Here is a 21,751-nt window from a genome sequence, read left to right as displayed (position 1 = left end):
ATCTGCCTACCTCTGGGTTATGGGCCCAGCATGCTTCCATTGCAGTACTCTGCTGCACATGTAAGTGCAAGAGATCCTGAAGCACTCACTCATCATGGGAAAGTACCAATGTGTTTCTTCGTTGGTTGATGGAAGAAACATCTTACAAAAACTCTCCAGATTATTGACTTTTTAAAGTTTTTCTAGGAAACGTTTTAGATGAATGCTTATTAGCCTTTGTCAGTATGGACTTTTGCAAAGTGTCTCTGTGGCGCAATCGGTTAGTGTGTTTGGCTATTAACCAAAAGGTTGGTGGTTCAATCCCACCCAGGGACGTAATTAACCTTGTGATCAGATTTTGGTGATATTTAAGTAGACAAGTCAAAATTTCAAACCTCCTCTTATGGTGTAGGGTACATGGCCTTCTCTGATGTAATCAGAGTTAGATTTGATTCAGTGATTTTATAAAAAACAGCTAGGAAGCACAATTTAGCAGTGGGTTGCAGAGAAAAAAAATATGCTGGCAGAAAAATCCAATCGAGTGATTAAACAGCTCTTCATTTTCTGGCTTTATTTTTATGCTAACAAATTTGTTCTCTGAAAAGTGTCCACAAAGCCAAGTCTCTGATTAACACCTTTGTAAGGATGGTTTTTCACCTATTACTAAATTAAACTTGCTTCATTGGAAAGGCAGCAAGATGCATCCTCATTTCAATGTCTACTGAAATAATACAAGTTGACACCAGGAAACATTAACGCCACTGCATCCTTGCTGCTTTCTCATGTGGAAGTCTGTTTAATGTGAAAACAAGGTGATATCTAATTAGCACACAGGTAAGGAATTAAGAAAATCTTTATTTAAGGGTGAAGATGTTTCTCACAAAATTGTTGACCCAATGCAACATTGAAATTCAAGCTGGAAAGATGATTTTAATATATCACTTGTACATTTTGTATTGCTCTTCTGGTGACAATGTAGTTTGTTTTTGTCAATTACCATTTTAATAATAGGGTAAAGAAAATGAAGTGGATTTTTGAAAGAAAACAATACTGTCAATATACTATTAAAACAAATTAAAATGGTAAAAGTTATAGTACTTTAAGTAAAAATAAAAGAGACAAAATATCAATCCCAGTTTTGGATTACTTTAATTAACAAAAAAAAATGCATATAGCAGAGGATAGTTTCAATCTGCCTACCTCTGGGTTATGGGCCCAGCATGCTTCCATTGCAGTACTCTGCTGCACATGTAAGTTCAAGAGATCCTGAAGCACTCACTCATCATGGGAAAGTACCAATGTGTTTCTTCGTTGGTTGATGGAAGAAACATCTTACAAAAACTCTCCAGATTATTGACTTTTTTAAGTTTTTCTAGGAAACGTTTTAGATGAATGCTTATTAGCCTTTGTCAGTATGTACTTTTGCAAAGTGTCTCTGTGGCGCAATCAGTTAGTGTGTACGGCTATTAACCAAAAGGTTGGTGGTTCAATCCCACCCAGGGACGTAATTGACCTTGTTATCAGATTTTGGTGATCTTTAAGTAGACAAGTCAAATTTCATACCCCCTGTTATGGTGTAGGGTACCTGGCCTTCTCTGATGTAATCAGAGTTAGATTTGATTCAGTGATTTTATAAAAACATCTAGGAAGCACAATTTAGCAGTGGGTTGCAGAGAAAAAGAAATATGCTGGCAAAAAAATCAAATTGCGTGATTAAACAGCTCTTCATTTTCTGGCTTTATTTTTATGCTAACAAATTTGTTCTATGAAAAGTGTCCACAAAGCCAAGTCTCTGATTAACACCTTTGTAGGGATGGTTTTTCACCTATTACTAAATTAAACTTGCTTCATTGGAAAGGCAGCAAGATGTATCCTCATTTCAATGTCTACTGAAATAATACAGGTTGACACCAGGAAACATTAACGCCACTGCATCCTTGCTGCTTTCTCTTGTGGAAGTCTGTTTAATGTGAAAACAAGGTGATATCTAATTAGCACACAGGTAAGGAATTAAGAAAATCTTTAAGGGTGAAGATGTTTCTCACAAAATTATTGACCCAATGCATCATTGAAATTCAAGCTGGAAAGATGATTTTAATATATCACTTGTACATTTTGTATTGCTCTTCTGGTGACAATGTAGTTTGTTTTTGTCAATTACCATTTTAATAATAGGGTAAAGAAAATGAAGTGGATTTTTGAAAGAAAACAATACTGTCAATATACTATTAAAACAAATTAAAATGGTAAAAGTTATTGTACTTTAAGTAAAAATAAAAGAGACAAAATATCAATCCCAGTTTTGGATTACTTTAATTAACAAAAAAAATGCATATAGCAGAGGATAGTTTCAATCTGCCTACCTCTGGGTTATGGGCCCAGCATGCTTCCATTGCAGTACTCTGCTGCACATGTAAGTGCAAGAGATCCTGAAGCACTCACTCATCATGGGAAAGTACCAATGTGTTTCTTCGTTGGTTGATGGAAGAAACATCTTACAAAAACTCTCCAGATTATTGACTTTTTAAACTTTTTCTAGGAAACGTTTTAGATGAATGCTTATTAGCCTTTGTCAGTATGGACTTTTGCAAAGTGTCTCTGTGGCGCAATCGGTTAGTGTGTTTGGCTATTAACCAAAAGGTTGGTGGTTCAATCCCACCCAGGGACGTAATTAACCTTGTCATCAGATTTTGGTGATCTTTAAGTAGACAAGTCAAAATTTCAAACCCCCTGTTATGGTGTAGGGTACCTGGCCTTCTCTGATGTAATCAGAGTTAGATTTGATTCAGTGATTTTATAAAAACAGCTAGGAAGCACAATTTAGCAGTGGGTTGCAGAGAAAAAAAATATGCTGGCAGAAAAATCCAATTGAGTGATTAAACAGCTCTTTATTTTCTGGCTTTATTTTTATGCTAACAAATTTGTTCTCTGAAAAGTGTCCACAAAGCCAAGTCTCTGATTAACACCTTTGTAAGGATGGTTTTTCACCTATTACTAAATTAAACTTGCTTCATTGGAAAGGCAGCAAGATGCATCCTCATTTCAATGTCTACTGAAATAATACAAGTTGACACCAGGAAACATTAACGCCACTGCATCCTTGCTGCTTTCTCATGTGGAAGTCTGTTTAATATGAAAACAAGGTGATATCTAATTAGCACACAGGTAAGGAATTAAGAAAATCTTTATTTAAGGGTGAAGATGTTTCTCACAAAATTGTTGACCCAATGCATCATTGAAATTCAAGCTGGAAAGATGATTTTAATATATCACTTGTACATTTTGTATTGCTCTTCTGGTGACAATGTAGTTTGTTTTTGTCAATTACCATTTTAATAATAGGGTAAAGAAAATGAAGTAGATTTTTGAAAGAAAACAATAATGTCAATATACTATTAAAACAAATTAAAATGGTAAAAGTTATTATACTTTAAGTAAAAATAAAAGAGACAAAATATCAATCCCAGTTTTGGATTACTTTAATTAACAAAAAAAAAAATGCATATAGCAGAGGATAGTTTCAATCTGCCTACCTCTGGGTTATGGGCCCAGCATGCTTCCATTGCAGTACTCTGCTGCACATGTAAGTGCAAGAGATCCTGAAGCACTCACTCATCATGGGAAAGTACCAATGTGTTTCTTCGTTGGTTGATGGAAGAAACATCTTACAAAAACTCTCCAGATTATTGACTTTTTAAAGTTTTTCTAGGAAACGTTTTAGATGAATGCTTATTAGCCTTTGTCAGTATGGACTTTTGCAAAGTGTCTCTGTGGCGCAATCGGTTAGTGTGTTTGGCTATTAACCAAAAGGTTGGTGGTTCAATCCCACCCAGGGACGTAATTAACCTTGTGATCAGATTTTGGTGATCTTTAAGTAGACAAGTCAAAATTTCAAACCCCCTGTTATGGTGTAGGGTACCTGGCCTTCTCTGATGTAATCAGAGTTAGATTTGATTCAGTGATTTTATAAAAACAGCTAGGAAGCACAATTTAGCAGTGGGTTGCAGAGAAAAAAAATATGCTGGCAGAAAAATCCAATTGAGTGATTAAACAGCTCTTTATTTTCTGGCTTTATTTTTATGCTAACAAATTTGTTCTCTGAAAAGTGTCCACAAAGCCAAGTCTCTGATTAACACCTTTGTAAGGATGGTTTTTCACCTATTACTAAATTAAACTTGCTTCATTGGAAAGGCAGCAAGATGCATCCTCATTTCAATGTCTACTGAAATAATACAAGTTGACACCAGGAAACATTAACGCCACTGCATCCTTGCTGCTTTCTCATGTGGAAGTCTGTTTAATATGAAAACAAGGTGATATCTAATTAGCACACAGGTAAGGAATTAAGAAAATCTTTATTTAAGGGTGAAGATGTTTCTCACAAAATTGTTGACCCAATGCATCATTGAAATTCAAGCAGGAAAGATGATTTTAATATATCACTTGTACATTTTGTATTGCTCTTCTGGTGACAATGTAGTTTGTTTTTGTCAATTACCATTTTAATAATAGGGTAAAGAAAATGAAGTGGATTTTTGAAAGAAAACAATAATGTCAATATACTATTAAAACAAATTAAAATGGTAAAAGTTATTATACTTTAAGTAAAAATAAAAGAGACAAAATATCAATCCCAGTTTTGGATTACTTTAATTAACAAAAAAAAAATGCATATAGCAGAGGATAGTTTCAATCTGCCTACCTCTGGGTTATGGGCCCAGCATGCTTCCATTGCAGTACTCTGCTGCACATGTAAGTGCAAGAGATCCTGAAGCACTCACTCATCATGGGAAAGTACCAATGTGTTTCTTCGTTGGTTGATGGAAGAAACATCTTACAAAAACTCTCCAGATTATTGACTTTTTAAAGTTTTTCTAGGAAACGTTTTAGATGAATGCTTATTAGCCTTTGTCAGTATGGACTTTTGCAAAGTGTCTCTGTGGCGCAATCGGTTAGTGTGTTTGGCTATTAACCAAAAGGTTGGTGGTTCAATCCCACCCAGGGACGTAATTAACCTTGTGATCAGATTTTGGTGATATTTAAGTAGACAAGTCAAAATTTCAAACCTCCTCTTATGGTGTAGGGTACATGGCCTTCTCTGATGTAATCAGAGTTAGATTTGATTCAGTGATTTTATAAAAAACAGCTAGGAAGCACAATTTAGCAGTGGGTTGCAGAGAAAAAAAATATGCTGGCAGAAAAATCCAATCGAGTGATTAAACAGCTCTTCATTTTCTGGCTTTATTTTTATGCTAACAAATTTGTTCTCTGAAAAGTGTCCACAAAGCCAAGTCTCTGATTAACACCTTTGTAAGGATGGTTTTTCACCTATTACTAAATTAAACTTGCTTCATTGGAAAGGCAGCAAGATGCATCCTCATTTCAATGTCTACTGAAATAATACAAGTTGACACCAGGAAACATTAACGCCACTGCATCCTTGCTGCTTTCTCATGTGGAAGTCTGTTTAATGTGAAAACAAGGTGATATCTAATTAGCACACAGGTAAGGAATTAAGAAAATCTTTATTTAAGGGTGAAGATGTTTCTCACAAAATTGTTGACCCAATGCAACATTGAAATTCAAGCTGGAAAGATGATTTTAATATATCACTTGTACATTTTGTATTGCTCTTCTGGTGACAATGTAGTTTGTTTTTGTCAATTACCATTTTAATAATAGGGTAAAGAAAATGAAGTGGATTTTTGAAAGAAAACAATACTGTCAATATACTATTAAAACAAATTAAAATGGTAAAAGTTATAGTACTTTAAGTAAAAATAAAAGAGACAAAATATCAATCCCAGTTTTGGATTACTTTAATTAACAAAAAAAAATGCATATAGCAGAGGATAGTTTCAATCTGCCTACCTCTGGGTTATGGGCCCAGCATGCTTCCATTGCAGTACTCTGCTGCACATGTAAGTTCAAGAGATCCTGAAGCACTCACTCATCATGGGAAAGTACCAATGTGTTTCTTCGTTGGTTGATGGAAGAAACATCTTACAAAAACTCTCCAGATTATTGACTTTTTTAAGTTTTTCTAGGAAACGTTTTAGATGAATGCTTATTAGCCTTTGTCAGTATGTACTTTTGCAAAGTGTCTCTGTGGCGCAATCAGTTAGTGTGTACGGCTATTAACCAAAAGGTTGGTGGTTCAATCCCACCCAGGGACGTAATTGACCTTGTTATCAGATTTTGGTGATCTTTAAGTAGACAAGTCAAATTTCATACCCCCTGTTATGGTGTAGGGTACCTGGCCTTCTCTGATGTAATCAGAGTTAGATTTGATTCAGTGATTTTATAAAAACATCTAGGAAGCACAATTTAGCAGTGGGTTGCAGAGAAAAAGAAATATGCTGGCAAAAAAATCAAATTGCGTGATTAAACAGCTCTTCATTTTCTGGCTTTATTTTTATGCTAACAAATTTGTTCTCTGAAAAGTGTCCACAAAGCCAAGTCTCTGATTAACACCTTTGTAGGGATGGTTTTTCACCTATTACTAAATTAAACTTGCTTCATTGGAAAGGCAGCAAGATGTATCCTCATTTCAATGTCTACTGAAATAATACAGGTTGACACCAGGAAACATTAACGCCACTGCATCCTTGCTGCTTTCTCATGTGGAAGTCTGTTTAATGTGAAAACAAGGTGATATCTAATTAGCACACAGGTAAGGAATTAAGAAAATCTTTAAGGGTGAAGATGTTTCTCACAAAATTATTGACCCAATGCATCATTGAAATTCAAGCTGGAAAGATGATTTTAATATATCACTTGTACATTTTGTATTGCTCTTCTGGTGACAATGTAGTTTGTTTTTGTCAATTACCATTTTAATAATAGGGTAAAGAAAATGAAGTGGATTTTTGAAAGAAAACAATACTGTCAATATACTATTAAAACAAATTAAAATGGTAAAAGTTATTGTACTTTAAGTAAAAATAAAAGAGACAAAATATCAATCCCAGTTTTGGATTACTTTAATTAACAAAAAAAATGCATATAGCAGAGGATAGTTTCAATCTGCCTACCTCTGGGTTATGGGCCCAGCATGCTTCCATTGCAGTACTCTGCTGCACATGTAAGTGCAAGAGATCCTGAAGCACTCACTCATCATGGGAAAGTACCAATGTGTTTCTTCGTTGGTTGATGGAAGAAACATCTTACAAAAACTCTCCAGATTATTGACTTTTTAAACTTTTTCTAGGAAACGTTTTAGATGAATGCTTATTAGCCTTTGTCAGTATGGACTTTTGCAAAGTGTCTCTGTGGCGCAATCGGTTAGTGTGTTTGGCTATTAACCAAAAGGTTGGTGGTTCAATCCCACCCAGGGACGTAATTAACCTTGTGATCAGATTTTGGTGATCTTTAAGTAGACAAGTCAAAATTTCAAACCCCCTGTTATGGTGTAGGGTACCTGGCCTTCTCTGATGTAATCAGAGTTAGATTTGATTCAGTGATTTTATAAAAACAGCTAGGAAGCACAATTTAGCAGTGGGTTGCAGAGAAAAAAAATATGCTGGCAGAAAAATCCAATTGAGTGATTAAACAGCTCTTTATTTTCTGGCTTTATTTTTATGCTAACAAATTTGTTCTCTGAAAAGTGTCCACAAAGCCAAGTCTCTGATTAACACCTTTGTAAGGATGGTTTTTCACCTATTACTAAATTAAACTTGCTTCATTGGAAAGGCAGCAAGATGCATCCTCATTTCAATGTCTACTGAAATAATACAAGTTGACACCAGGAAACATTAACGCCACTGCATCCTTGCTGCTTTCTCATGTGGAAGTCTGTTTAATATGAAAACAAGGTGATATCTAATTAGCACACAGGTAAGGAATTAAGAAAATCTTTATTTAAGGGTGAAGATGTTTCTCACAAAATTGTTGACCCAATGCATCATTGAAATTCAAGCAGGAAAGATGATTTTAATATATCACTTGTACATTTTGTATTGCTCTTCTGGTGACAATGTAGTTTGTTTTTGTCAATTACCATTTTAATAATAGGGTAAAGAAAATGAAGTGGATTTTTGAAAGAAAACAATAATGTCAATATACTATTAAAACAAATTAAAATGGTAAAAGTTATTATACTTTAAGTAAAAATAAAAGAGACAAAATATCAATCCCAGTTTTGGATTACTTTAATTAACAAAAAAAAAATGCATATAGCAGAGGATAGTTTCAATCTGCTTACCTCTGGGTTATGGGCCCAGCATGCTTCCATTGCAATACTCTGCTGCACATGTAAGTTCAAGAGATCCTGAAGCACTCACTCATCATGGGAAAGTACCAATGTGTTTCTTCGTTGGTTGATGGAAGAAACATCTTACAAAAACTCTCCAGATTATTGACTTTTTAAAGTTTTTCTAGGAAACGTTTTAGATGAATGCTTATTAGCCTTTGTCAGTATGGACTTTTGCAAGGTGTTTCTGTGGCGCAATCAGTTAGTATGTACGGCTATTAACCAAAAGGTTGGTGGTTCAATCCCACCCAGGGACCTAATTGACCTTGTTATCAGATTTTGGTGATCTTTAAGTAGACAAGTCAAAATTTCAAACCCCCTGTTATGGTGTAGGGTACCTGGCCTTCTCTGATGTAATCAGAGTTAGATTTGATTCAGTGATTTTATAAAAACAGCTAGGAAGCACAATTTAGCAGTGGGTTGCAGAGAAAAAAAATATGCTGGCAGAAAAATCCAATTGAGTGATTAAACAGCTCTTTATTTTCTGGCTTTATTTTTATGCTAACAAATTTGTTCTCTGAAAAGTGTCCACAAAGCCAAGTCTCTGATTAACACCTTTGTAAGGATGGTTTTTCACCTATTACTAAATTAAACTTGCTTCATTGGAAAGGCAGCAAGATGCATCCTCATTTCAATGTCTACTGAAATAATACAGGTTGACACCAGGAAACATTAACGCCACTGCATCCTTGCTGCTTTCTCATGTGGAAGTCTGTTTAATGTGAAAACAAGGTGATATCTAATTAGCACACAGGTAAGGAATTAAGAAAATCTTTATTTAAGGGTGAAGATGTTTCTCACAAAATCGTTGCCCCAATGCATCATTGAAATTCAAGCTGGAAAGATGATTTTAATATATCACTTGTACATTTTGTATTGCTCTTCTGGTGACAATGTAGTTTGTTTTTGTCAATTACCATTTTAATAATAGGGTAAAGAAAATTAAGTGGATTTTTGAAAGAAAACAATACTGTCAATATACTATTAAAACAAATTAAAATGGTAAAAGTTATTGTACTTTAAGTAAAAATAAAAGAGCCAAAATATCAATCCCAGTTTTGGATTACTTTAATTAACAAACAAAAAAATGCATATAGGAGAGGATAGTTTCAATCTGCCTACCTCTGGGTTATGGGCCCAGCATGCTTCCATTGCTGTACTCTGCTGCACATGTAAGTGCAAGAGATCCTGAAGCACTCACTCATCATGGGAAAGTACCAATGTGTTTCTTCGTTGGTTGATAGAAGAAACATCTTACAAAAACTCTCCAGATTATTGACTTTTTTAAGTTTTTCTAGGAAACGTTTTAGATGAATGCTTATTAGCCTTTGTCAGTATGTACTTTTGCAAAGTGTCTCTGTGGCGCAATCAGTTAGTGTGTACGGCTATTAACCAAAAGGTTGGTGGTTCAATCCCACCCAGGGACGTAATTGACCTTGTTATCAGATTTTGGTGATCTTTAAGTAGACAAGTCAAATTTCATACCCCCTGTTATGGTGTAGGGTACCTGGCCTTCTCTGATGTAATCAGAGTTAGATTTGATTCAGTGATTTTATAAAAACATCTAGGAAGCACAATTTAGCAGTGGGTTGCAGAGAAAAAGAAATATGCTGGCAAAAAAATCAAATTGCGTGATTAAACAGCTCTTCATTTTCTGGCTTTATTTTTATGCTAACAAATTTGTTCTCTGAAAAGTGTCCACAAAGCCAAGTCTCTGATTAACACCTTTGTAAGGATGGTTTTTCACCTATTACTAAATTAAACTTGCTTCATTGGAAAGGCAGCAAGATGCATCCTCATTTCAATGTCTACTGAAATAATACAAGTTGACACCAGGAAACATTAACGCCACTGCATCCTTGCTGCTTTCTCATGTGGAAGTCTGTTTAATATGAAAACAAGGTGATATCTAATTAGCACACAGGTAAGGAATTAAGAAAATCTTTATTTAAGGGTGAAGATGTTTCTCACAAAATCGTTGCCCCAATGCATCATTGAAATTCAAGCTGGAAAGATGATTTTAATATATCACTTGTACATTTTGTATTGCTCTTCTGGTGACAATGTAGTTTGTTTTTGTCAATTACCATATTAATAATAGGGTAAAGAAAATGAAGTGGATTTTTGAAAGAAAACAATACTGTCAATATACTATTAAAACAAATTAAAATGGTAAAAGTTATTGTACTTTAAGTAAAAATAAAAGAGACAAAATATCAATCCCAGTTTTGGATTACTTTAATTAACAAAAAAATTCATATAGCAGAGGATAGTTTCAATCTGCCTACCTCTGGGTTATGGGCCCAGCATGCTTCCATTGCAGTACTCTGCTGCACATGTAAGTGCAAGAGATCCTGAAGCACTCACTCATCATGGGAAAGTACCAATGTGTTTCTTCGTTGGTTGATGGAAGAAACATCTTACAAAAACTCTCCAGATTATTGACTTTTTAAAGTTTTTCTAGGAAACGTTTTAGATGAATGCTTATTAGCCTTTGTCAGTATGGACTTTTGCAAAGTGTCTCTGTGGCGCAATCGGTTAGTGTGTTTGGCTATTAACCAAAAGGTTGGTGGTTCAATCCCACCCAGGGACGTAATTAACCTTGTGATCAGATTTTGGTGATATTTAAGTAGACAAGTCAAAATTTCAAACCTCCTCTTATGGTGTAGGGTACATGGCCTTCTCTGATGTAATCAGAGTTAGATTTGATTCAGTGATTTTATAAAAAACAGCTAGGAAGCACAATTTAGCAGTGGGTTGCAGAGAAAAAAAATATGCTGGCAGAAAAATCCAATCGAGTGATTAAACAGCTCTTCATTTTCTGGCTTTATTTTTATGCTAACAAATTTGTTCTCTGAAAAGTGTCCACAAAGCCAAGTCTCTGATTAACACCTTTGTAAGGATGGTTTTTCACCTATTACTAAATTAAACTTGCTTCATTGGAAAGGCAGCAAGATGCATCCTCATTTCAATGTCTACTGAAATAATACAAGTTGACACCAGGAAACATTAACGCCACTGCATCCTTGCTGCTTTCTCATGTGGAAGTCTGTTTAATGTGAAAACAAGGTGATATCTAATTAGCACACAGGTAAGGAATTAAGAAAATCTTTATTTAAGGGTGAAGATGTTTCTCACAAAATTGTTGACCCAATGCAACATTGAAATTCAAGCTGGAAAGATGATTTTAATATATCACTTGTACATTTTGTATTGCTCTTCTGGTGACAATGTAGTTTGTTTTTGTCAATTACCATTTTAATAATAGGGTAAAGAAAATGAAGTGGATTTTTGAAAGAAAACAATACTGTCAATATACTATTAAAACAAATTAAAATGGTAAAATTTATAGTACTTTAAGTAAAAATAAAAGAGACAAAATATCAATCCCAGTTTTGGATTACTTTAATTAACAAAAAAAAATGCATATAGCAGAGGATAGTTTCAATCTGCCTACCTCTGGGTTATGGGCCCAGCATGCTTCCATTGCAGTACTCTGCTGCACATGTAAGTTCAAGAGATCCTGAAGCACTCACTCATCATGGGAAAGTACCAATGTGTTTCTTCGTTGGTTGATGGAAGAAACATCTTACAAAAACTCTCCAGATTATTGACTTTTTTAAGTTTTTCTAGGAAACGTTTTAGATGAATGCTTATTAGCCTTTGTCAGTATGTACTTTTGCAAAGTGTCTCTGTGGCGCAATCAGTTAGTGTGTACGGCTATTAACCAAAAGGTTGGTGGTTCAATCCCACCCAGGGACGTAATTGACCTTGTTATCAGATTTTGGTGATCTTTAAGTAGACAAGTCAAATTTCATACCCCCTGTTATGGTGTAGGGTACCTGGCCTTCTCTGATGTAATCAGAGTTAGATTTGATTCAGTGATTTTATAAAAACATCTAGGAAGCACAATTTAGCAGTGGGTTGCAGAGAAAAAGAAATATGCTGGCAAAAAAATCAAATTGCGTGATTAAACAGCTCTTCATTTTCTGGCTTTATTTTTATGCTAACAAATTTGTTCTCTGAAAAGTGTCCACAAAGCCAAGTCTCTGATTAACACCTTTGTAGGGATGGTTTTTCACCTATTACTAAATTAAACTTGCTTCATTGGAAAGGCAGCAAGATGTATCCTCATTTCAATGTCTACTGAAATAATACAGGTTGACACCAGGAAACATTAACGCCACTGCATCCTTGCTGCTTTCTCATGTGGAAGTCTGTTTAATGTTAAAACAAGGTGATATCTAATTAGCACACAGGTAAGGAATTAAGAAAATCTTTATTTAAGGGTGAAGATGTTTCTCACAAAATTGTTGACCCAATGCATCATTGAAATTCAAGCTGGAAAGATGATTTTAATATATCACTTGTACATTTTGTATTGCTCTTCTGGTGACAATGTAGTTTGTTTTTGTCAATTACCATTTTAATAATAGGGTAAAGAAAATTAAGTGGATTTTTGAAAGAAAACAATACTGTCAATATACTATTAAAACAAATTAAAATGGTAAAAGTTATTGTACTTTAAGTAAAAATAAAAGAGCCAAAATATCAATCCCAGTTTTGGATTACTTTAATTAACAAACAAAAAAATGCATATAGGAGAGGATAGTTTCAATCTGCCTACCTCTGGGTTATGGGCCCAGCATGCTTCCATTGCTGTACTCTGCTGCACATGTAAGTGCAAGAGATCCTGAAGCACTCACTCATCATGGGAAAGTACCAATGTGTTTCTTCGTTGGTTGATAGAAGAAACATCTTACAAAAACTCTCCAGATTATTGACTTTTTTAAGTTTTTCTAGGAAACGTTTTAGATGAATGCTTATTAGCCTTTGTCAGTATGTACTTTTGCAAAGTGTCTCTGTGGCGCAATCAGTTAGTGTGTACGGCTATTAACCAAAAGGTTGGTGGTTCAATCCCACCCAGGGACGTAATTGACCTTGTTATCAGATTTTGGTGATCTTTAAGTAGACAAGTCAAATTTCATACCCCCTGTTATGGTGTAGGGTACCTGGCCTTCTCTGATGTAATCAGAGTTAGATTTGATTCAGTGATTTTATAAAAACATCTAGGAAGCACAATTTAGCAGTGGGTTGCAGAGAAAAAGAAATATGCTGGCAAAAAAATCAAATTGCGTGATTAAACAGCTCTTCATTTTCTGGCTTTATTTTTATGCTAACAAATTTGTTCTCTGAAAAGTGTCCACAAAGCCAAGTCTCTGATTAACACCTTTGTAGGGATGGTTTTTCACCTATTACTAAATTAAACTTGCTTCATTGGAAAGGCAGCAAGATGTATCCTCATTTCAATGTCTACTGAAATAATACAGGTTGACACCAGGAAACATTAACGCCACTGCATCCTTGCTGCTTTCTCATGTGGAAGTCTGTTTAATGTGAAAACAAGGTGATATCTAATTAGCACACAGGTAAGGAATTAAGAAAATCTTTATTTAAGGGTGAAGATGTTTCTCACAAAATTGTTGACCCAATGCAACATTGAAATTCAAGCTGGAAAGATGATTTTAATATATCACTTGTACATTTTGTATTGCTCTTCTGGTGACAATGTAGTTTGTTTTTGTCAATTACCATTTTAATAATAGGGTAAAGAAAATGAAGTGGATTTTTGAAAGAAAACAATACTGTCAATATACTATTAAAACAAATTAAAATGGTAAAAGTTATTGTACTTTAAGTAAAAATAAAAGAGACAAAATATCAATCCCAGTTTTGGATTACTTTAATTAACAAAAAAAATGCATATAGCAGAGGATAGTTTCAATCTGCCTACCTCTGGGTTATGGGCCCAGCATGCTTCCATTGCAGTACTCTGCTGCACATGTAAGTGCAAGAGATCCTGAAGCACTCACTCATCATGGGAAAGTACCAATGTGTTTCTTCGTTGGTTGATGGAAGAAACATCTTACAAAAACTCTCCAGATTATTGACTTTTTAAACTTTTTCTAGGAAACGTTTTAGATGAATGCTTATTAGCCTTTGTCAGTATGGACTTTTGCAAAGTGTCTCTGTGGCGCAATCGGTTAGTGTGTTTGGCTATTAACCAAAAGGTTGGTGGTTCAATCCCACCCAGGGACGTAATTAACCTTGTGATCAGATTTTGGTGATCTTTAAGTAGACAAGTCAAAATTTCAAACCCCCTGTTATGGTGTAGGGTACCTGGCCTTCTCTGATGTAATCAGAGTTAGATTTGATTCAGTGATTTTATAAAAACAGCTAGGAAGCACAATTTAGCAGTGGGTTGCAGAGAAAAAAAATATGCTGGCAGAAAAATCCAATTGAGTGATTAAACAGCTCTTTATTTTCTGGCTTTATTTTTATGCTAACAAATTTGTTCTCTGAAAAGTGTCCACAAAGCCAAGTCTCTGATTAACACCTTTGTAAGGATGGTTTTTCACCTATTACTAAATTAAACTTGCTTCATTGGAAAGGCAGCAAGATGCATCCTCATTTCAATGTCTACTGAAATAATACAAGTTGACACCAGGAAACATTAACGCCACTGCATCCTTGCTGCTTTCTCATGTGGAAGTCTGTTTAATATGAAAACAAGGTGATATCTAATTAGCACACAGGTAAGGAATTAAGAAAATCTTTATTTAAGGGTGAAGATGTTTCTCACAAAATCGTTGCCCCAATGCATCATTGAAATTCAAGCTGGAAAGATGATTTTAATATATCACTTGTACATTTTGTATTGCTCTTCTGGTGACAATGTAGTTTGTTTTTGTCAATTACCATATTAATAATAGGGTAAAGAAAATGAAGTGGATTTTTGAAAGAAAACAATACTGTCAATATACTATTAAAACAAATTAAAATGGTAAAAGTTATTGTACTTTAAGTAAAAATAAAAGAGACAAAATATCAATCCCAGTTTTGGATTACTTTAATTAACAAAAAAAAATGCATATAGCAGAGGATAGTTTCAATCTGCCTACCTCTGGGTTATGGGCCCAGCATGCTTCCATTGCAGTACTCTGCTGCACATGTAAGTGCAAGAGATCCTGAAGCACTCACTCATCATGGGAAAGTACCAATGTGTTTCTTCGTTGGTTGATGGAAGAAACATCTTACAAAAACTCTCCAGATTATTGACTTTTTAAAGTTTTTCTAGGAAACGTTTTAGATGAATGCTTATTAGCCTTTGTCAGTATGGACTTTTGCAAAGTGTCTCTGTGGCGCAATCGGTTAGTGTGTTTGGCTATTAACCAAAAGGTTGGTGGTTCAATCCCACCCAGGGACGTAATTAACCTTGTGATCAGATTTTGGTGATATTTAAGTAGACAAGTCAAAATTTCAAACCTCCTCTTATGGTGTAGGGTACATGGCCTTCTCTGATGTAATCAGAGTTAGATTTGATTCAGTGATTTTATAAAAAACAGCTAGGAAGCACAATTTAGCAGTGGGTTGCAGAGAAAAAAAATATGCTGGCAAAAAAATCAAATTGCGTGATTAAACAGCTCTTCATTTTCTGGCTTTATTTTTATGCTAACAAATTTGTTCTCTGAAAAGTGTCCACAAAGCCAAGTCTCTGATTAACACCTTTGTAGGGATGGTTTTTCACCTATTACTAAATTAAACTTGCTTCATTGGAAAGGCAGCAAGATGTATCCTCATTTCAATGTCTACTGAAATAATACAGGTTGACACCAGGAAACATTAACGCCACTGCATCCTTGCTGCTTTCTCATGTGGAAGTCTGTTTAATGTGAAAACAAGGTGATATCTAATTAGCACACAGGTAAGGAATTAAGAAAATCTTTATTTAAGGGTGAAGATGTTTCTCACAAAATTATTGACCCAATGCATCATTGAAATTCAAGCTGGAAAGATGATTTTAATATATCACTTGTACATTTTGTATTGCTCTTCTGGTGACAATGTAGTTTGTTTTTGTCAATTACCATTTTAATAATAGGGTAAAGAAAATGAAGTGGATTTTTGAAAGAAAACAATACTGTCAATATACTATTAAAACAAATTAAAATGGTAAAAGTTATTGTACTTTTAGTAAAAATAAAAGAGACAAAATATCAATCCCAGTTTTGGATTACTTTAATTAACAAAAAAAATGCATATAGCAGAGGATAGTTTCAATCTGCCTACCTCTGGGTTATGGGCCAAGCATGCTTCCATTGCAGTACTCTGCTGCACATGTAAGTGCAAGAGATCCTGAAGCACTCACTCATCATGGGAAAGTACCAATGTGTTTCTTCGTTGGTTGATGGAAGAAACATCTTACAAAAACTCTCCAGATTATTGACTTTTTAAAGTGTTTCTAGGAAACGTTTTAGATGAATGCTTATTAGCCTTTGTCAGTATGGACTTTTGCAAAGTGTCTCTGTGGCGCAATCAGTTAGTATGTACGGCTATTAACCAAAAGGTTGGTGGTTCAATCCCACCCAGGGACCTAATTGACCTTGTGATCAGATTTTGGTGATCTTTAAGTAGACAAGTCAAAATTTCAAACCCCCTGTTATGGTGTAGGGTACCTGGCCTTCTCTGATGTAATCAGAGTTAGATTTGATTCAGTGATTTTATAAAAACATCTAGGAAGCACAATTTAGCAGTGGGTTGCAGAGAAAAAGAAATATGCTGGCAAAAAAATCAAATTGCGTGATTAAACAGCTCTTTATTTTCTGGCTTTATTTTTATGCTAACAAATTTGTTCTCTGAAAAGTGTCCACAAAGCCAAGTCTCTGAATAACACCTTTGTAAGGATGGTTTTTCACCTATTACTAAATTAAACTTGCTTCATTGGAAAGGCAGCAAGATGCATCCTCATTTCAATGTCTACTGAAATAATACAGGTTGACACCAGGAAACATTAACGCCACTGCATCCTTGCTGCTTTCTCATGTGGAAGTCTGTTTAATGTGAAAACAAGGTGATATCTAATTAGCACACAGGTAAGGAATTAAGAAAATCTTTATTTAAGGGTGAAGATGTTTCTCACAAAATCGTTGCCCCAATGCATCATTGAAATTCAAGCTGGAAAGATGATTTTAATATATCACTTGTACATTTTGTATTGCTCTTCTGGTGACAATGTAGTTTGTTTTTGTCAATTACCATTTTAATAATAGGGTAAAGAAAATGAAGTGGATTTTTGAAAGAAAACAATACTGTCAATATACTATTAAAACAAATTAAAATGGTAAAAGTTATTGTACTTTAAGTAAAAATAAAAGAGCCAAAATATCAATCCCAGTTTTGGATTACTTTAATTAACAAAAAAAAATGCATATAGCAGAGGATAGTTTCAATCTGCCTACCTCTGGGTTATGGGCCCAGCATGCTTCCATTGCAGTACTCTGCTGCACATGTAAGTGCAAGAGATCCTGAAGCACTCACTCATCATGGGAAAGTACCAATGTGTTTCTTCGTTGGTTGATGGAAGAAACATCTTACAAAAACTCTCCAGATTATTGACTTTTTAAAGTTTTTCTAGGAAACGTTTTAGATGAATGCTTATTAGCCTTTGTCAGTATGAACTTTTGCAAAGTGTCTCTGTGGCGCAATCAGTTAGTATGTACGGCTATTAACCAAAAGGTTGGTGGTTCAATCCCACCCAGGGACCTAATTGACCTTGTTATCAGATTTTGGTGATCTTTAAGTAGACAAGTCAAAATTTCAAACCCCCTGTTATGGTGTAGGGTACTTGGCCTTCTCTGATGTAATCAGAGTTAGATTTGATTTAGTGATTTTATAAAAACAGCTAGGAAGCACAATTTAGCAGTGGGTTGCAGAGAAAAAAAATATGCTGGCAGAAAAATCCAATTGAGTGATTAAACAGCTCTTTATTTTCTGGCTTTATTTTTATGCTAACAAATTTGTTCTCTGAAAAGTGTCCACAAAGCCAAGTCTCTGATTAACACCTTTGTAAGGATGGTTTTTCACCTATTACTAAATTAAACTTGCTTAATTGGAAAGGCAGCAAGATGCATCCTCATTTCAATGTCTACTGAAATAATACAGGTTGACACCAGGAAACATTAACGCCACTGCATCCTTGCTGCTTTCTCATGTGGAAGTCTGTTTAATGTGAAAACAAGGTGATATCTAATTAGCACACAGGTAAGGAATTAAGAAAATCTTTATTTAAGGGTGAAGATGTTTCTCACAAAATCGTTGCCCCAATGCATCATTGAAATTCAAGCTGGAAAGATGATTTTAATATATCACTTGTACATTTTGTATTGCTCTTCTGGTGACAATGTAGTTTGTTTTTGTCAATTACCATTTTAATAATAGGGTAAAGAAAATTAAGTGGATTTTTGAAAGAAAACAATACTGTCAATATACTATTAAAACAAATTAAAATGGTAAAAGTTATTGTACTTTAAGTAAAAATAAAAGAGACAAAATATCAATCCCAGTTTTGGATTACTTTAATTAACAAACAAAAAAATGCATATAGCAGAGAATAGTTTCAATCTGCCTACCTCTGGGTTATGGGCCCAGCATGCTTCCATTGCAGTACTCTGCTGCACATGTAAGTGCAAGAGATCCTGAAGCACTCACTCATCATGGGAAAGTACCAATGTGTTTCTTCGTTGGTTGATAGAAGAAACATCTTACAAAAACTCTCCAGATTATTGACTTTTTTAAGTTTTTCTAGGAAACGTTTTAGATGAATGCTTATTAGCATTTGTCAGTATGTACTTTTAGCAAAGTGTCTCTGTGGCGCAATCAGTTAGTGTGTACGGCTATTAACCAAAAGGTTGGTGGTTCAATCCCACCCAGGGACGTAATTGACCTTGTTATAAAATATAACATATATACAGCTGGGCACTTTATATATGTATAAGCCTCCACCAATTTTACAGTTTAAGCGGGACAGAAGCCCGCCTCCGAGGGGGCGGGGCTTCTCCCTCAGCACTCACCAGAGCCATTTTTTCTCCACAGCACCGCTGAGAGGAAGCTCCCCGGACTCTACCCTGCTTATACCACGTTAGACAAGAGGGTTGAAAAGAGGGGGGGGGGGGGCACATAATTCGCAAATTACATACAGCAGCACTACTGGGCAAACATTAAGTTACTGTTTTATTCCTGGGTTATATAGCGCTGGGGGGTGTGCTGGCATACTCACTCTCTGTCTCTCCAAAGGGCCTTGTGGGGAAATTGTCTTCAGAAAAAGCATTCCCTGTGTGTGAAGTGTGTCGGTACACGTGTGTCGACATGTCTGAGGAAGAAGGCTATATTAGAGAGGAGCGGGAGCAAATGAATGTGGTGTCTCCGCCGACAGCTGATTGGATGGATATGTGGAATGTTTTAAATGCTAGTGTAAACTCATTGCACAAAAGATTAGACAAGGCAGAAGCTTTGGGACAGTCAGGGTTTCAACCCATGCCTGATCCTATGTTGCAGGGACTGTCAGGGTCTCATAAGCGCCCACTATCCCAGATTGTTGACACAGATACCGACACGGATTCTGACTCCAGTGTCGATTACGATGATGCAAAGTTACAGCCAAAATTGGCAAAATCCATTCGATTTATGATTATGGCAATAAAAGATGTTTTGCACATCACAGAGGAACCCCCTGACGCTGACAAGAGGGTACATATGTACAAGGGAAAGAAGCCTGAGGTAACCTTTCCCCCCTCACACGAGCTGAACGAGTTATGTGAAAAAGCTTGGGAATCTCCAGATAAAAGACTGCAGATTTCCAAAAGGATTCTTATGGCGTATCCTTTCCCATCAACGGATAGGTTACGATGGGAATCCTCCCCTAGGGTGGACAAAGCATTAACACGCTTATCCAAGAAGGTAGCCCTCCCGTCCCAGGATACGGCTACCCTCAAAGAGTGTGCTGACCGCAAACAGGAGATTACCCTGAAGTCCATTTATACACATTCAGGTACCTTACTCAGACCGGCAATTGCGTCGGCCTGGGTGTGTAGTGCTGTAGCGGCATGGACAAATACCTTATCTGAGGGGATGGATAGCCTAGACAAGGATACTATTTTATTGACCCTGGGGCATATAAGAGATGCTGTCCTATATATGTGTGTATGCAAACTACAGGTGGTGCTGCAGGGCCCACACCCTTTTACTTGTCTTGTAGAGCAGCTCTGAAGCTGTTACAGTGCCCAGCTGCTGCAAGAAATCAGCTTGAATGCTTCAGGGGCTTGGGCATGGCCAACATGAGCCCCACACCGAAGGAGGGTGGGGGTGTTTAATGCAAACTTGGGGTTATCCAAGCGCCGCAAAAGGCCGCCATGCCCTGCATGCCCCTTTTCTCTTTTCATATACAGATGAGGGTTCCAGCCAACTTTGGCCCACTGCTTGGATGACATCACCGTATGCAAATCCGTCTGCTGCAGACCTTCCCCCAGGAATGCTTGCAATAGTTGTTGCATATGGTTTAATGTCTGAGGGTGCTTCAGTATTAGGCAGCCTTCCGCCCTCCCATGTTCATCTGAAAAGATGTGGTCTCCCTGCAGTTGTTGTCCCCAGACGAGAGTTCCCTTGTGCTTCCTCAGTTTAATCTCCTTAACTTGACGGGGGTGTGCCCGAGCAGCCACCCTCCCCAGCCCTATCCCAACACATACTTATCTTGCATATGAGATCTCTTGATCATGAAGATAGTTCTCACAGGTTGAGGTTCATCCTGGAGAGCGCTGATGGGGACAGCAGCGGGGCTTCAGCAGAAGGGTGAGTACGTGTGGCCAGAGACCTCCCTTCCCATGTGCAGGCCTGCAGAGTCTGCCGCGCAGGATGGGGCATGTGGCACTCTCCCTCCCAGGGGCTCTTCCAGATGTAGCTCCTCAGCAGTATTTTTCCAGGGCTGCGCGGCGCTCTCCCCGACTGGCATCCGCCCTGGAACACTGCCTTCCTCAACGCAACATCAGCAGGGGGCCCTGGCCTCATCACCATCCCAGGTCTTTCTCATGTATGTATCATGTATGTGTGTGTGATATATGTATGAATCATATATGTTTGTGATATATATATATATGTATCTATCTATCTATCTATCTATCTATCTATCTATCTATCTATCTATCTATCTATCTATCTATCTATCTATCTATCGTATGTGTGTGTGTGTATATAAATGTATCTATAATGTATGTATGTATCTATCTTGTATGTATGTGTTCTATCTATCTATCCTATCTATCGTGTGTGTGATATATGTATGTATCTATCTATCATGTATGTATGTATGTATGTATCACACCTTCCTCTATACATATACATACATACACACACACACACACACACACACACACACACACACACACCTATATCTGTACGTACACTGACATACACACACCAACATCTATACATTAACACGCTGACCCCTAAACGTACACCAACGTACCCACACCTGCATCTATACCTACACATGCTGACACGTGGACGTACACCGGCTTACCCACATGTGAATCTATACATACATGTGCTGACACCTGGACATACACTGATGTACCCACACCTAACATCTATACATACACATGCTAACACCTGGACGTATACAGACGTACC

At 36.3% G+C, this 21,751-nt stretch overlaps 8 non-coding genes across 8 annotated transcripts; all 8 read left to right on the top strand.

Annotated features, from left to right (window-relative positions):
• The first annotated feature begins 241 nt into the window (after positions 1-241).
• On the top strand, positions 242-315 carry TRNAN-AUU (transfer RNA asparagine (anticodon AUU)). Its single transcript has one exon. It is a non-coding gene; the product is annotated as a tRNA-Asn (tRNA).
• Positions 316-2,573: 2,258 nt separating this feature from the next.
• TRNAN-AUU (transfer RNA asparagine (anticodon AUU)) lies at positions 2,574-2,647 on the top strand. Its single transcript has one exon. It is a non-coding gene; the product is annotated as a tRNA-Asn (tRNA).
• A 1,096-nt stretch (positions 2,648-3,743) lies between these two features.
• TRNAN-AUU (transfer RNA asparagine (anticodon AUU)) lies at positions 3,744-3,817 on the top strand. Its single transcript has one exon. It is a non-coding gene; the product is annotated as a tRNA-Asn (tRNA).
• Positions 3,818-4,912: 1,095 nt separating this feature from the next.
• Positions 4,913-4,986, top strand: TRNAN-AUU (transfer RNA asparagine (anticodon AUU)). Its single transcript has one exon. It is a non-coding gene; the product is annotated as a tRNA-Asn (tRNA).
• Positions 4,987-7,244: 2,258 nt separating this feature from the next.
• TRNAN-AUU (transfer RNA asparagine (anticodon AUU)) lies at positions 7,245-7,318 on the top strand. Its single transcript has one exon. It is a non-coding gene; the product is annotated as a tRNA-Asn (tRNA).
• Positions 7,319-10,749: 3,431 nt separating this feature from the next.
• TRNAN-AUU (transfer RNA asparagine (anticodon AUU)) lies at positions 10,750-10,823 on the top strand. Its single transcript has one exon. It is a non-coding gene; the product is annotated as a tRNA-Asn (tRNA).
• Positions 10,824-14,255: 3,432 nt separating this feature from the next.
• TRNAN-AUU (transfer RNA asparagine (anticodon AUU)) lies at positions 14,256-14,329 on the top strand. Its single transcript has one exon. It is a non-coding gene; the product is annotated as a tRNA-Asn (tRNA).
• A 1,094-nt stretch (positions 14,330-15,423) lies between these two features.
• Positions 15,424-15,497, top strand: TRNAN-AUU (transfer RNA asparagine (anticodon AUU)). Its single transcript has one exon. It is a non-coding gene; the product is annotated as a tRNA-Asn (tRNA).
• The last annotated feature ends 6,254 nt before the right edge of the window (positions 15,498-21,751 follow it).

The sequence above is a fragment of the Pseudophryne corroboree genome, unplaced genomic scaffold (genome assembly GCF_028390025.1).
Source record: "Pseudophryne corroboree isolate aPseCor3 unplaced genomic scaffold, aPseCor3.hap2 scaffold_2624, whole genome shotgun sequence".
NCBI lineage: Eukaryota > Metazoa > Chordata > Amphibia > Anura > Myobatrachidae > Pseudophryne > Pseudophryne corroboree.
Note: the sequence above shows the minus strand (reverse complement) of the source record. Positions and strands in the feature narration are given on the sequence as shown.